The 16486-nt window shown below is 46.9% G+C and overlaps 1 protein-coding gene across 4 annotated transcripts in view; it reads right to left on the bottom strand.

Annotated features, from left to right (window-relative positions):
* Positions 1-16486, bottom strand: part of TRIO (trio Rho guanine nucleotide exchange factor) — a 370516-nt gene that overhangs the window by 284138 nt on the left and 69892 nt on the right. The window lies entirely within an intron of this gene.

Here is a 16486-nt window from a genome sequence, read left to right as displayed (position 1 = left end):
TATAGAGATTAAGATAGCCTATCTGCTAACATCTAAGATAAAACTTAAATGATGGTTAGAACTGAACCAAGGGGTAGGGGTGTAGGGAGGGCATGTTCACTGAAGCCAGAAGGAACAGAGGCCAGAGGCAGGTGGGTATGTCTGTCTTATTCAAGGACCTAAGACAAGGCCAGTATGACAGAAACATGCAATCAAGAAGGACAGTGACAAAAACACAAACTTGGCCCCTAGCAGCCATGTGACCCTGACAACCATTTCGCATCTCTCATCTTTAAGGTCTCGCACTATAAAACGAGAATAGCGAGACCTACCCTGGCATGACTGCCGTTAGGATTAGATAACTGACGTACCTCTTACCACGGGGACCGGTAGATGCTGCTGCCAGCGCTGCTGTAATTAAATCCTTACGTTCCCACTAAACCTCTGCCGGAATGATCCTGCACGTGTCGATTTCTTAACAAGTATGTGCTTCCCCTGCCCCCAAGATGATCTAGGACAGTATGAGTAAATAGTCAGAAAAATTAATTCAGTCGCAGGTTTATGCCTATATAAGACTCTCCAAAGTAATACAAGTCCCCAGGATCAGAAAGGATCCCCGAGTCCACAATAAAATATATTACTTTCTCTATCTCTGCATAATAAAAGCTTTAAATAAGTGTGTCGTAAAGGCATTTTGTTCTTGCATACTTTATGTTCTAATCGTATTATTACATTAAACTCGTAAGGGTAGAGAAGGAAGCTGGGGAATAGCTCTATACCTCTACTGCACAGAGGACAGGCAGGAGAGGCTCCCAAAAAGAGATCTGCTCAGGAGAGCAAGACAGGCCCAGGAACAGGTGTTAGCAACAGACTTTCAACTTAACCCCAAGGAAAGGTTTTCTCCCCTTCACTGACAGCCGGGAGGGTTCGAGAACAAAATGCGTCTGCCCTCTGGTTTGAGAAAATTAAGTAGTACTGATTATGACTCATTACTGCTCAACTGTGAAATCCATAAAAATCAACTGATAATACACAAAGCTGCTTCGTAAAACGTAATCTTAACTCTTGTTTCAGACACAACAGCAGTAACACCTCCCCCTTCCAACACACACTTTCATACTCAGATTCACAGGTCATCAAAGGGTCTGGCCTGCAGGGGGGAAAAGGGAAGGCGACGTGCTACTGTTGGAAAATGGACTTGTTCATCAGTACTGAGCATTGCAGGGTTACACTACAAAGTGAGAGAGAAGTTGCAGAAGCAAAGTGCATTTCTAAACCTTTGGGTGGTTAAAATATTAAACAATAGGAAACATGGAAGACCATTCTTTGTTTTTCCCTCCTTTGTAACATCTACCACTACATGCATGGAGCAGGCACTGGCAAGTAATTCGAAAGCACCATTTGCAAGCTGAACCCTCAAGCAACCTCCCGTGAAAGGTGCTAATGTAGCCCATCTGTAGAACCTTGGCATGCAGGAGCCTGCACTCCACCACTTTCTCTCTAGCTCAAAAAAATTTTTTAAATCAATAGGGGGGCTTCCCTGCTGGCACAGCAGTTAAGGATCCACCTGCCAATGTAGGGAACACGGGTTTGATCCTGGTCCGGGAAGATCCCACGTGCCACGTAGCAACTAAGCCCATGCGCCACAACTACTGAGCCTGTGCCCTAGAGCCCGCGAGCCACAACTACTGAAGCCCACGTGCCTAGAGGCCATGTTCCACAACAAGAGAAGCCACCACAGTGAGAAGCCCGCGCACCGCAACGGAAGAGTAGCCCCCGCTCGACGCAGCTAGAGAAAGCCCATGCGCAGCAACGAAGACCCAACACAGCAAAAAATAAATAAATAAACATTTTTTTTAAAAAGGCAACGTAAAAAAAAAAATCAATAGGGAAGTAAGTGATACTGGAAAAAGTAAATTGCAAATTTCAGTGCTTTGATTACCATGGGTAATAAATTATTTTCAACACATCTTACAAATGATAAGACTCACTACTATGTTGGAACATCAAGACAAAAAAGTTTACCCTAGAGAATGATACAAAAGAGAGAGGACCGGGTAAAGTGGGGCAATACTAGGGGAGGCAGGGAGGCAGAAGGGAAAAGGCCGAGAAGGAGACCATGAGAAGGGGAGAGAAGAGGCTCAGAAGTTCTGAGGAGGCTTGGGCAGAGCTCCTCTCCCCGCAGCCCACCCGCCCTCTGAGAGCACAGCAAGATGCCGATCCAGACATCTACCTTTGCTCTGTCCTGTATTTAGAAATCTGTGGGGCCATCTGTGGTTCTCGCAAGGTTGGGGGGCGGGGAACGCTACCAGTATTTAGAGGATAAAGGCCAGGAATGCTGGACAGGAACTGCATGTGACACAGCCCTCCAACACACACACACACACACACACACACACACACGCGCGCGCGCACACCCCCACACACACACCCTCCCCCCCATCACTAAGCATCTTGCCTGACTTTCCAATGTCTTGCCAGATATTTAAGGAAGCGAAAATTCTGGGCTTACAACCTAACTCCATTTCATGCATAAACAGAAACAGTGTTGGGGGCATGGTTCTTATACACTACATTTTTTAGGAGAACAGCTACCCCGTAGATGGAGGAGATCTCTACTTTGGTCTGGAAATGCACCAAGAGCTGTTCACTTCGGAAATCATGCCCCCAGCACCAATGTGACTCAGGGTTTCTGAGTCACCCACACAGCACATCACGAGCAGGTGTCCTCTGTGGACCTCCTGCTCGTGGAGACTCCACACATGGGTGCAAGCAGCTGCAAACATCATCACACCTTCTGGAGCAGTGCTACCACAGCGTGATCTGAAGACTGGCTGCAAGCCCACAAGTTCCTTAGCACTTCCCTGCACTCAGATAAGGAGTTTGTTCGGCTGGCTTTTTTTTTCCACAGCAAAACTCAGTGAAGAAAGTTACTGGGGAACTTACAGACACAACAGACACGTTGTCCCAGCAGACCAGCACTGCCAGTACCACTGTTCTAGTCTATGGCCATATCTCAGCATCTACGTACTTAAATACATGTTTGTAAGTTACATTTATTTCATTTCTTTTTTGTTAGTTAAAGCACTGTTTTGATTTTTAAATTATACATTAATTACATTTCAGGATAGGACATGGAGCATTACACAGTATGTTAGAAACAGGGAAACTGGGTCTGCAGGAGTTAGGAACCACCCACTGCTGTAAAGAAAGAGAAGAATCATCTGGATCCAGCCTTGAACACTTGTCTTCCTAAAAGTACAGGAAACCCATCAAAGTGGGGTGTGATTACCTGGACCCGTTCCAAGGTGGTGAAAATTACATCAATTAAATGAAACTCCTGGGATAGGTTCTAGAGATTGTCCACTGAGGTTTGACAGTTTCACTTCATTTAAAAGTAGTAGAGAAAAAAAAGAGAGACCGCTTCTCTTCCCAAGTCTTAAGACAATACTGGAAGGGAGTGGCAAACAAGAACCCACAGGACAAGCCCATTCTCCCTGAATACTGCTTCTAAGCTACAACCACAGGGCAGAGTAGCTGTGACAGACACCATCTAGGTCCACAAAGCCTAGGATACTCACAATCTGGCACTGACCAAAAGAAGTACCCACTCCTGTTCTAGATCAAACATACCTTGACATGTTTGATTTTTACCTTAAATCTGTTTTAGATATATAAAATCTATGTATCATAATCAATATTGTAAATTTAAACATCATGAGGGATGTCTCAGATAAGCAGGATGGTTTGAACTTCCTTATTAAATACGTCTTAGTTTTAGTCTCCTTGATTTCATGAATATATATCTAAAATTTCCTGTCCAGATTTTCGTTCCCCACAGCCTACAATTAGAATGGTTTGATCCCATCAATTATAATTTGATACATTCAAACAATATTAAGAAGAGAGAAAACTTTTCTACCAGGTAAATTCCTCTAAAGTCAAAAGAGTTCCATAAGAACAAGTGGTGATACAGCAGATATCAATTTCATTCTAAAGAGCTTATTCAAACTGATGGGATTTGTGCCCATGTAAATTACCTGCAGTTAAATCCACACGCAACCTCCGGAAAGCTCACGTGACTGCAAGAAACAAGACCGGTACAGTGAGGTTTTTCCAGTCCTCCCCAGCCTCTGGGCCCTGAATGCAAGGTTGTGTGCTGCTGCCCTCACACTGGGCACTCTCTCTCCAACATTCCCCAGCCACTTGTCCCCTGATTCCCAGTACACGCTCTGTCAGCCACAGGCTCGCGTACTCACAGCTGCAGACTGATCATCTGTCCACTTCAAAAATAGCTTCTGCTCACCAGCTCAGGGTGGACCTCGAGAAGACTGAGCGGGAAATAGCCTCCAGCTCTGGACAGTCTTCTCATGGTCACAGCTGTCCAGAAGGGATCTGCCCCTGACACCCCCCCCCCCACACACACAGCAGAATTAAAACTCCGGGTGTGAGAAATTACATTAAAACACACAGACACAATTTCTTCCCAAACCTAACCAGGTAGTAATGAAAACAAACCCTTTTCTCCTTCTTCCTTTTTGGGGGTGGAGGCAGGGGGTGGTGTTTCATCCGTTCAGAAATCGGCCATCAGAAACCCAGACGGGGCCCAGCTCTCAATAACCTCCTCTCACAGGGGCCCCCGCCCTCCCTCTGAATTCGGGGGAGCTCAGATAGCAACTCTCAGGGGCCTCTACTACGGAATACTTTACTAAATATTCATATGAGCTGTACTCATTGTGAGTTTCAAATACAACAAATATGATATTAGCAAAACTGGATTTTAATTGTACTCTTAAGAGATTTTTCCATCACACTGAAAAACTAGCTTTATTCTTATACTGTAACTTCTTAATGGAGGCTGAAGAACAAAGCTAAAGTTATTTCCCTAAATTTCATGTCTAAACTCAACAATTTAGGTGTTAGAATCATTACTGTATGACTTAAACCCTCCCGATACGATTTCATCACATTCCATACAAGGTGAAAACCACGCGGGGCTCTGGGTATCGTACACACAGGTCTTCCCCCCCCAGCCACGTCCCTCGCATGGAGCTGTCCTACACTGTCTTACACAGCTCAGAGGAGCGCAGTCCTGAGTACACAACAGACACGAGAGCGTCCTCCCTGACTGGCTGCATTACACACAAAAACCAGGGTATGCTTCGTAGTAAAATAAACCTGTAATCAAAACCCACCAGTGAGGGGGTGGGGCCAGTATCCGGGTCGCGCTGGAACTAACGATCCAGGCGAGGATTCCACTTCACACAGCACCAAGGATGCCCCGTCCTTTACCACGAAGGTCAAGAGGGTGTTGCTTCTAGACTTTCTCCTCGAGCTGTGATTTATAGAGAACATTCTTCTTTTAACTTTCCAAGTGGTGGTCTTAGAGTCAGTTCCCTTCCCTTTCTGACACAGTAGGAGCTGAAGGTTTTAGAGGCTGAATGACCAGGATGCCTGAAATTCCTTGAGGACTGAGGGGTGTGAACAACAACCTGGCCTGGGGACTTCCCTAGGGGCGCAGCGGTTAGGAATCCGCCTGCCAATGCAGGGGACATGGGTTCGAGCCCTGGTCCGGGAAGATCCCACATGCCGCAGGGCAACTAAGCCCGTGTGCCACAACTACTGAGCCTGTGCTCTAGAGCCCACATGCCACAACTACTGAGCCCACGTGCCACAACTACTGAAGCCCGCGCGCCTAGAGCCCGTGCTCCGCAACAAGAGAAGCCACCGCAATGAGAAGCCCACGCACCGCAACAAAGAGTAGCCCCCGCTCGCCGCAACTAGAGAAAGCCCGTACGCAGCAACGAAGACCCAACACAGCCAAAAATAAATAAATAAAATAAATAAATAAATTTAAAAACCTGGCCTGAACACTGAGAGCTTAAAATGACCCAGTATCTCCTATTTCTGGCCGTTTTCCCCAAAGCCGTCTCACGCCTCACTTCTTGGTCTCACAGGAGCCACGAGTGTATGAGAGTTCCCCCATCCTGAGGACACTTCCCCGGCTGCTGCCCTTCCCCCTCCGGACTCCCACCCCTAAGCCCTGGGGATGTGGAGGCCAGGGAGCAGGATGGCTAGGAACCAGCTGTCCCCTCACTGGTGCTCTCCCCGGGGAGCTCTGGAAGCACCCCCATGGTGCGTCCACTGTGCGTGTCAGCCCATCAGAACACTGGATGCCCAAGGCAATGGGCTGAACAGGTTAGCTGTTTCAATGGAGACCTCTCGATTCACCAGCTTCAGACTTCATATTCATGCTTATCAGCAATCCCGTGTGTTATAGACACAGCCTCCAGAAATATATAATTTGGAATAAAATAATACTGTGCAAAAGAAAACTATTTATGTAGACCCTTCCATCTGGATACACTCAGCCTGGAAAAAATGCTGCAATTTCCGGTTTACTAACTTGAGGCTCCCTCAGTAAAATACTCTGCTCGTCCCCCAGCCACCCAGGTGAGTCCGCTCAGGACCAGACAGCTGCAGGCAGCTGGCCCAGCCCAGCCTTCAGCCTTCACAGGGTCGCCCTAAAATCCACCTGTACTAGCAGCGGGCAAGGGAGCGTTTTACAGGAGGAAGGGCCAGAAGCGCCCTCCCCCTAGACCGCGGACCCCAGTCAGAGAACATCCCCACCCTCATCAAATAACCCGAGAGACCAAAGGGACTGGAACCTTCCCTGCAGGTGCCGTGAAGACCCGCCCACCGGGAGCAGTCGCCCGGTCTGTGCGGTCCCCCGCCCCCCCAGGCCCAGCCCCGACCCCTCGCCCGGCCTCCGGGCTCGCCCAGCAGTGATCAGCTGCCTCCCCTTCCCTGACCCCAGCCTCCATTCAGTCACACACGTCGCAGAGCTCTGACTCTTAAAGAGGGAACTCAAAGTTGACTTTTAATTTCTATTCCCTCTTTTTCTTTTGATCTTTATTTCCTTCCTGCCATTTGTCAGTTCAGCCATTATGCACTGAGCACCGTGGCAGGCAGAACTCTAAGATGCCCCATGACATCCACGCCCAGTTGTGCCCCTCGTATAATCCCCTTCCCTGGAGCTGGGTGAGACCAGTGAATAAGACTGATGATAGCCTTTAATTTTTACACACTTTACTTGTAACACACGTTATATATGTAACATAATGTTACAGAACTTAACCTATATACACGGTTAACACTGTGGTAGTCTATGCTCCTCTTCCTTTAATTTGAAAATGGGTGGTATGTCCTATTTCTCAGTTCTTTATCATTGTTACAAACCTATAATTTCTACTTCCAGGCCAATATCCATTTAGAGTCAAGCCTCCAGAAAACAACTCAAAGACAACCGTTTTTTGTCAGCTGAAATTTTTTCAGCTCTGAGTCCTTCCACTCTTTTTCTATAAAACTCGTTTATTATTTGTTCTGTATTGCTGGCTAGCAACTTGTAACACATCCATGAAAGCAAGCAGCCATCCACCCTTCCAAAGTTACTCTCTATCCTTTAAAAACTGTGTAAAGTCAATATGTTTCAGATGATGCTAACATTATAGACTAGGTCATTCTCAGTGTTAACTTTTAGCATATTCTTCACTTCACTGTCTTCCTCAAAAGACCACAGGTTAACTTAGCTATGTCTCCTCTTATAGTAACCCAGTGTTGTAAAGTAACTTATAACTCATCAGTCTGCTCCATTTAAAAAATTATTTAAAAAGACAGACGCTAGAAATTCTGCTTAAAACAAACAATACATATAAGGTTAACCTGAACATGATGTGGGGTGTTGGCTTCATATACTTTCTGAAAACCAAAATATAACAAGTTTCTTCTTCCCTAAAAAAATTAAGAAGTGGAAAATGGACAAACATATTAAGATTAAACATGTAAATTCTCAAAATAAATATATGATTTAGTAGAATATCAAAGAAACACGGCTGCAACCTATGCCTGAAAAACATTTACCTCGGACTTCCCTGGTGGCGCAGTGGTTAAGAATCCGCCTGCCAGTGCAGGGGACACGGGTTCCAGCCCTGGTCCGGGAAGATCCCACGTGCCGCGGAGCAGCTAAGCCCGTGCGCCACAACTACTGAGCCTGCGCTCTAGAGCCCGCGAGCCACAACTACTGAGCCTGCGCTCTAGAGCCCACGAGCCATAACTACTGAGCCCGCATGCCACAACTACTGAAGCCCGTGCACCTAGAGCCCTTGCTCTGCAACAAGAGAAGCCACCACAATGAGAAGCCCGCACACCGCAACGAAGAGCAGACCCTGCTCGCCTCAACTAGAGAAAGCCCGCGCAGCAACGAAGACCCAACAGAGCCAAAAATTTTAAAAGTAAATAAATAAATAATGTTAAAAAAAAAAAATTTACCTCCAAATACTACTTTTAGGCCAAATGTGGATGCTGCCTTCATCCAGGTACTCTGAAGGACATCAAGCAGAAGGAACAGCAAATTTAATCAGCTGCGGATCCAAGCCAAGGGTTTGGGTATATTAAGCACTGAATGCTTATAAAACAGCATTTTTAACAGAGTGGGTATCTCTATAATCCAACTTAGATTAAGACCAAAATTAGATGGGAATTTGAGCATAAAATGTCACGCATTTTAAAAAAGAAGGCAGTACATGTGCCAGAGAGAGACAGGGAGAGAAACAATAACCTTCAAATTAAAAATAAAGTACCTTTTTAGGGCCACAAAAATGCACAACTACCCAGCACCAGCCCAGCTTCCCAGAAACATGACCATTTCCCCTGATTCTCACAAATCCCCTTAGATATAACTTCCTGCCTACACACTACCGGCTCCAAGGAGTTGCCTAGTTTTGAAAGAAAATCATTCTCCCTTTCTTTACATAAAGAAAGTATGCAGTCTCAGGGTCGGCTAGTCTCCACCTAGCCTCTGGAACCTAGTTCCGGAGTCTCTGCCTGATGGTTGGGAGACCAAGGAAATGCTGGAATGCAATTGACATCCCTCTCCTGCTGCAAAGCAGGGCTCGTTCCCCAGGAGCAGCTCTGGGAGTATGCAGCTGAGACCTGTGCATCAATGGACAGCCTGAAGCGAGCTGCCAGCACCCCGTATATGACTCTGTTTACAGCATTCTCCCTGGGGGGCTCAAAACACTTGCATACATTTTGTTTAGCCATTCCGTATCTCTTTCAAGGTGAGGGAAGGAAACACTGCTTTTTCAAAGATGAAATCACAGGTTTTGAAGTCTGGAAGCACTCGCAGGGCTAGACGCTGTCCGCTAACGCTCTTGTTTTACAGAGGAAGCAGCTGGGCCCAAGAGCTGAAGCTGTCACCTCAGATCCCAAGACTGGAGGCAGAGCTGGACTGAAAGTCTCCTACAGTGACCCAGCCCGGCGGAGGACAGGCCACCCAGTCTACCGTCTGCGCTCTCCCTTCTTCCATCTCCAGCTCTGCTCAAGGAGGGCACGTGTCTAAAAGGCCACCCTAGAAGCAGCAGTAAGAGTATTTGCCTCCAAGACAAAATGCTTCTCTCTAAAACTGTCATCTTTTAACAATCCTATTTTTTCCCCCATGAGGGCAGCTCCCTCAACCAGGACTGTTTATCTTTCCCATTTCACGCCACCTGATTCCCACCCAGGAGGGAGGGCCGACCTAGGCGTGAGTCCAGGCCCTGATCTTAGCATCTCTGAGACACCATGGAGTCACCAAATCGAATCAATGTGGGCTGCAGTGTCCTTATCTGTGAAATGTGGGGAGGAGTCACCTCACAGAACTGTTAACAAGGTTTAACATATAACAGGTAAAGCGCCTGCACAGGCAGGTCGAATTTCCTAAAGGTGTCCACAAACCCCTGCCTCGGAATCACATAAGACACTTGGTTAAAATGCGGGATCCTACGTCTGCCTCATAGATTCTGAGACAGAAGGTCTGGAGTGGGGCTGTGTTTTACTCGGTTTCCTGGGGGATTCAAATGCATGCCCAGGTTTGAGACCCACTGCAAGGACAGGTTAAAGCCTCCCCAGTATCTTTTATTTTTGATGTTCACCACAAAGTAGATGATTTACTTACTGGCTGAGGCACAGTCTAGATTGCAAACAACACAAAACGACGCTGTGATGAGAAGGAATGCAGGGACACCGTCTAGTCTACTGGCTTTCAAACTTTATTGACCTCGACCCACAGTAAGAAACACAGTTTACAATGCAACCAAATAAGAACATATATGTTATAAACACAGACTTCACAGTCTCACAAAACAACCCTTGGTATGTGCAGTGAACTCTGATATTTACCGTACTATTCTAACTTTTAATTTTTAAAACATGCTGGGGCTTCCCTGGTGGCGCAGTGGTTAAGAATCCGCCTGCCAATTCAGGGGACACGGGTTCGAGCCCTGGTCTGGGAAGATCCCACATGCCGCGGAGCGGCTAAGCCCGTGCGCCACAGCTACTGAGCCCACACACCACAACTACTGAAGCCTGTGAGCCTAGAGCCCATGCTCCGCAACAAGAGAAGCCACCGCAGTGAGAAGCCCGCGCACCGCAACGAAGAGTGGCCCCCGCTCGCTGCAACTAGAGAAAGCCCGCGCGCAGCAACAAAGACCCGATGCCGCCAAAAATAAATAAATTAAAATAAAATTAAAATTAAAAAAAAAGATGCGTGGGTAACAACCTACTGCTTGGAAAATAACCATTTATTTTATTTTTTTAATATTACACATTTATTATCTTAATAGTTCTTGAGGTCAGAAGTCTGAAATGGATCTCAATGGGCTAAAATTAAGATACCAGCAGGGCTGTGATCCCTTCCGGAGCCTCTCTGGGGAATCTATTTCTTTGCCTTTTCCAGCTTCTAGAGACCAATACCAATCGATTTTATTTCCTCCAGAAATGGTTCTTCGACATTAGTCTGGTTCTCACGTAGAGATCCTGGTATTACACGGAGCCCTGAGCCCATCCCAGAGGCTCTGGCATCTCACCCTGTGGGGCTCCGGGTGCTGCATCTTCCAGGCCCTCCGGGTGATGCTACTGTAAGGTCACCCCAGGATGAGGAGGCCTGGCCCACGTCGAGGGCACTCTTTGAAGGACGGCACAGCCCAAGGAGGCAGCTCAGCATCACAGGTGAGGGACAGTGAAGTGAGGAGACCTACGGAAACCGTCAAGCCCCAACCCTGGAGGGTCTCCAACGACTACAGCCTGGAAGAGCCACCAGCTCTGATGGAAGAATCCAAACACAAGGGGACTGCATTCCTGCGGGGGCTGGGGGGACGCTTAGGGACGCTGCAGAAGGAAGCACATCTTTCCTCAGCACTGAAATGGGGGATAAAGACTCCTGGGCTGAGTGTTCTAAATGACAAAGCCCCGTCCAGAGAGGCCGAAGAGGGCTCTAGAAGGAGATTTCCTGCTCCGCGGGGGAGAGGAGGAGGAGGAAAGCAACTGCTGGGTCAGCTTCTCACAGAGCAAACCCCCCAAAATTACAGGAAAAGAAACAAATACTCTTCATCCCTCCCCACCCCACACACCCACCCAACGCACCCGGCCCTACACTTAGTCTTCATATGCCGTTGGCTCTGCTAAAATCCCAGTCGTGCTTTTCCATTTAACAAACATTCCCCCGTGTCATGTCACCGCACTGGCCACGACCGATTTCGACAAACCCTGGGCCACTTGCTTTCACCTCGGCCCAAGTCTCTCTCCTCATTCACCTCTGACGGCATCAGAAACGGAGGCACTTCCTTTTCAACCCTGTAAACTCGACACGGAAGCGCAAAGCCACAGCCTCCCTGGGTGAGGCGGCTCTACCCCTGCCGCACCGACAGGCTTTCAACACGCAACAGTGCGAACAGACGCGCTGCTGCCAGCGGTGACTGCACGAGCATCCCACTCCAGTAGCTCCAGTCCTCTCTGCAGGGGTTTACTTATCTAGGAGAGTTCATCAGCCTTCGCAGTGACCGTTTCCCACGTTTCTCATGCAATCAGAGTTCTGTTGGACGCAGAAGGCTGGCGTGGGGTCCGGGGAACGGACAGGGCTTGGGTTGGGGTCCGGGCTCTGGGCCGCTGTGCAATCCATGTGCCTGCGACTCTCCCACGTGCTGGGGGTGGGGGGGTGGGAGGGGGCAGGTCTGGTGGCTCAGCCACCACTGCCGTGAGCACCAGAGGCAGAGCCCTGCCCAGAGCGCCCTCCACCTCCCCCTTCAAAGGAGACTGAGATTTTATTTTTCCTTGCGGACTGTAGTATCCCTGTATCCTCAGGGGTTTGGTTCCAGGACCCTCTGGGGATGCTTAAGTCCCACAGTCAGCCCTCTGTGACCACGGTTCTGGATCCACGGATTCAACCAACGCAGATCGTGCAGTACTGTATTTATTACTGAAAAACATCTGCGTATAAGTGGACCCAGGCAGTCCAAACTGTTGCTCGACAGTCACCTGGACTCTACTTTTTGTATTTTGATAGCCCTTTTGTGATACAGCTGACTCTCAGAGAGTCACTTAGCTCAGGTCCTTGGATGCTAATTGTTGGAAAGGTTAAGAATTGTTTCAAATTAAAACATGTCACAGCATTGAAACAATGTTTCTTTGGGGGCCTTAACACCTGCCTCTTACATGTGTCATTATGGTTTCATAATTAAATAATGAAAATTACTTTAACAATCATGAGACGCTCCTTGGTCACAGGCACCATCCTAAGCTCTTTACGCAGACTACTTCGCTGAATCATCCAACAACCTTCCACTGCGGATCAGTCACCAACTGAGGCACAGAGAGGGCAAGAGCTTGCCGGAGATCACACAGCAGGAGGCTGGGAGCCCTGGCACCCTGAGCACACTGAGGGTCCTGCACTCCTTTGTCCATTCTTCTGCCTTTCTTTTTTTTTAAACCACATTTACATCTTTACTTACATAATCTACTAAAGGAGGAAAATGCCAAATGCCCTTTACTAAAATATAATGCTTATGTTCCTTTTAATTTCTTACTGAAGTTGGTGGTCAAATGTGAGGAACTGAAAACATGTCCTCGTGGATGAGTCATTTACTTCTCAAAAGTCATTTTAAAATCCAACCTATTTGGAGAAGGTAAATGATAATCTTCCCCCTCCCCAAGAGACATAAATTATAGTTATACTAAAAATCAGCTGGTTAAAAACACCTTTATTGCTTTAATAAGAAAAGCAAAGTCTTGTTTCTAAAAGTTACTGAATGATTTTTTTTTTAATTAATTATTTATTTATTTATTTTTGGCTGCGTTGGGTCTTCGTTGCTGCGCGCGGGCTTTTCTCTAGTTGTGGCGAGCGGGGGCTACTCTTCGTCGCGGTCCATGGGCTTCTCACTGCGGTGGCTTCTCTTGTTGCGGAGCACGGGCTCTAGGCGCACGGGCTTTAGTAGTTGCGGCACGCAGACTCAGTAGTTGTGGCTCGCGGGCTCTAGAGTGCAGGCTCAGTAGTTGTGGCTCACGGGCTTAGTTGCTCCGCGGCATGTGGGATCTTCCCAGACCAGGGCTCGAACCTGTGTCCCCTGCATTGGCAGGCGGATTCTTAACCACTGCGCCACCAGGAAAGCCCTATTGAATGTTTTTTAATGTTTGATTTCAAACTTGTAAAATGTTATTCATTTAATATTTTCCCAAACCTTTGACTCCCAACCTTAGACTAACATTACTAGCATTAGTAACATAAAAAAACAAGATATTTTCAGACTTCTCAATGAGAAACTGAGCAGTGCCATGGCCGTGTGGCCCACAGAAAGGGCCCATGACCCTGACCGGTGCCGTGGCCACCACAGGCGCCCGCACTTCTGGAATGTGACCCGAGTTTGAAATAGCTGCTCATGGTTTTCCTTTACCATTTTCTCATTAACTAGGTCAAGCGTGCCCTTGTCATCTTTGAGAAAAGGCAATTTTCCTGCAAATGAGAAATCTGACTTCAGCAACTAAGCGTGTCTGTGACTGAGCAAAGTGCACTGGAGCGTCACTGGACCCCTGCTCCCACCTGCGCACACTTTCTGCTTGGGGTGTGGGGAGGGGAGGAAGAAACACGGATGACAGGGGGACACTTAAATGACCACCCTCACCGGTCCTGAGAGGAAGGGGAGGTGGAGAAGTGCCCGGAAGGGCCACAGCCAACGGCAAGAAAGGGACCCCAAAAGGGTGCATCTTCACATGCAGAGATGTGTCTCCTGACTGTGTGCTCCCCTGGAGACCACGACAGGACAGAGTCACACACCTGACAGAGTGGACCCTGAGGGGCCGGGGGGCAGTGATCACACTCTGTATGGGGGCTAGCATTCGGGGTTCTGCTTTTTTTCCATTCCTGGCTCTAGGTAATCTTAATAACAAACATCCACTCGCAAATGAGAGGAATGGAGGACGGAGGACGTAGAACACAGCAAAACAGACGCGTCATCGGAGACCCTAAGGCGTTTCCCCACCACCTCCCACTCGCGTCTGTGCCTCAGGCCGCATGTCCAGGCCACTGCGCCCACTCCCTGAAGCCGGGGGTCCCCGAGGCCTCTTCATCCCACGGGGGGCTTCTGGTGGCATCCGAGGGTCTTGAGAGGTGTGGCCAAGCAGGTAGGAGCCTGGCTCTGGGGCCGGGCTGCTTGATTCGAATGCTCGCTCCCCCTGCCCAGCCTTGGGGCCTCAGGCTGCCATCCACCCCACAAGGTTATTACAAGGATTTGGCTAAGCAAGACAAATGGGCCAATGATAAGAAAAGAGGGAAAACAAATGCACTGACCTGGTTCAGGACACACTCAGGCAGTTACCCCCAAATTATGGAATCATGTTAAAAGATAAACATGCCAATTTACACTGCTGCTTCCACACTAGCACGTGCCGAAAGGAATTACACAGACAACAAACAGTATGCCATATGAGGCACAGGGTCTTTAAAATCCAAGAGGTATGGCTCAAATCCACCATACAGAAGTTTACACTACGCATTGGAAGAAAAGTCTCTTCATCATCAAGATACCTCAGTGTCGGTAACAGGAGAATTCGGAACCAGAGGTTATTTCTAAGAAATAATCAATACTCCAACAACCATTCAGCTCTCTCTGAATAGGTGGGGTATACGACACAAACCCCAGCCATCCACAAAAGGTGAAGCAAATACAGGAAAGAAGATAAAAATCACCTTGTCTGAAACACCACTTCTTCTTTTCAAATAATCGTATAAATAAATGGGCACACAAGACAAACACCAATGTTTGGACAAGTGGGACCCTATGGCCAGCACTGGACAAATGCTAATGCAGGGGGGACCAAGCCCATTCATAAATTCTAGAAGGGAAAACAGTGCCTGAAGTGTTTCCATAGTCAAACCAGATCACGGGGCAGATTCAGAGAACCCTGACAAATGTATAGAAGGAAAGACTTTTCTACAGGCTAGCTAAGACGATGAAAAGTCATGACCACAATCTGAACAGCCAACTAAGCTCTTGCTATGTGCCAAGCTCCGCATGGATTATCTCACTGAACCATCAAGATAACACTAAGAAGCAGATACCATTTATCACTCCTGATTCACAGAGACGGTAACCTAGATGCCCAAGACCAAACAGCTATCGAGGGAGGGGTGGGTTCAAAGCTGACTCCAGAACACAAGTTCTTAATCACTAAAGTGTAAATAAATAAAAAAAGTCAAATCAGCATAAATCAATAACCAGTTCTTAACACTAGTTTCTAGACTGAAACCCAGTTGTCTATTTAGAAAGAACAAGACCAGTGATTCGGTTTCTCAATTTCTACATATAAAACTTTGGAGGAGTAGAATTTAACTCATGTCATCAGTGAAATCGCAAATAAAGATTTGTGCACACAAATGAGATCACACACTTCCTGAGATCACTACATCAGAACTAGAGAGACCTTAGGGGTCATTTAGCAGAGTCTTCATTTTATGGATGAAAAATCAAGGTTCAGAGAAGGTGAATAAAGCTCCCAAGGTCACATATAAGGAATCCAGGTCAAAACAAAGCTGAAGGGAAAACGAAAATGAAATTTTTATCACTAGCACGTTCACTAGTAAAATATAAAAGCATAATAAAGTGCAATACACTTCTAGGCTATTTTACTTAGGTAAATTCATTTCTCTGTTCTTACTATTGAACTAAGCATTCTAGCTACTTTAATGTAAAAGAAAAGAAATAAAAAAAAAAAAACCCACCATACTGCTGATTTGAAATCAATGAGTGAGGCAAAATGATCTAAGATAGGATGTGTTTCATTACCTAAGGGGTTTCCTTCAAGCAGGTCAGAAGCAAACAGAACGTACCCTAGTCTATACACATACATCGACTGATGTCAATCGACAAATCAATGAGGTCCTATATCATCATCAAACCGGAATATAACACTCAGTTTAATCCATCCATTAAAAGATCATTACGTGAAATAAAGTGACAATAGAACTGATTTCTGATTTGTATTATAATAGGTTTTCATTCCTTCTGCTGTATTCTTTCTAGCTTTCTAGCGAGCTATGGGAGATGTAGACTTAAATGAATAGATTATTCGTAACCTTTTCAAAAAGCTGTGTGTCGGTCAGGTTAACCTGTATTTTCAAATCACGCTGAGATCACCCCAT

This window comes from Eubalaena glacialis, chromosome 4, assembly GCF_028564815.1.
Source record: "Eubalaena glacialis isolate mEubGla1 chromosome 4, mEubGla1.1.hap2.+ XY, whole genome shotgun sequence".
Classification (NCBI taxonomy): Eukaryota; Metazoa; Chordata; class Mammalia; order Artiodactyla; family Balaenidae; genus Eubalaena; species Eubalaena glacialis.
This window is presented reverse-complemented; position numbering and strand designations above follow the sequence as displayed.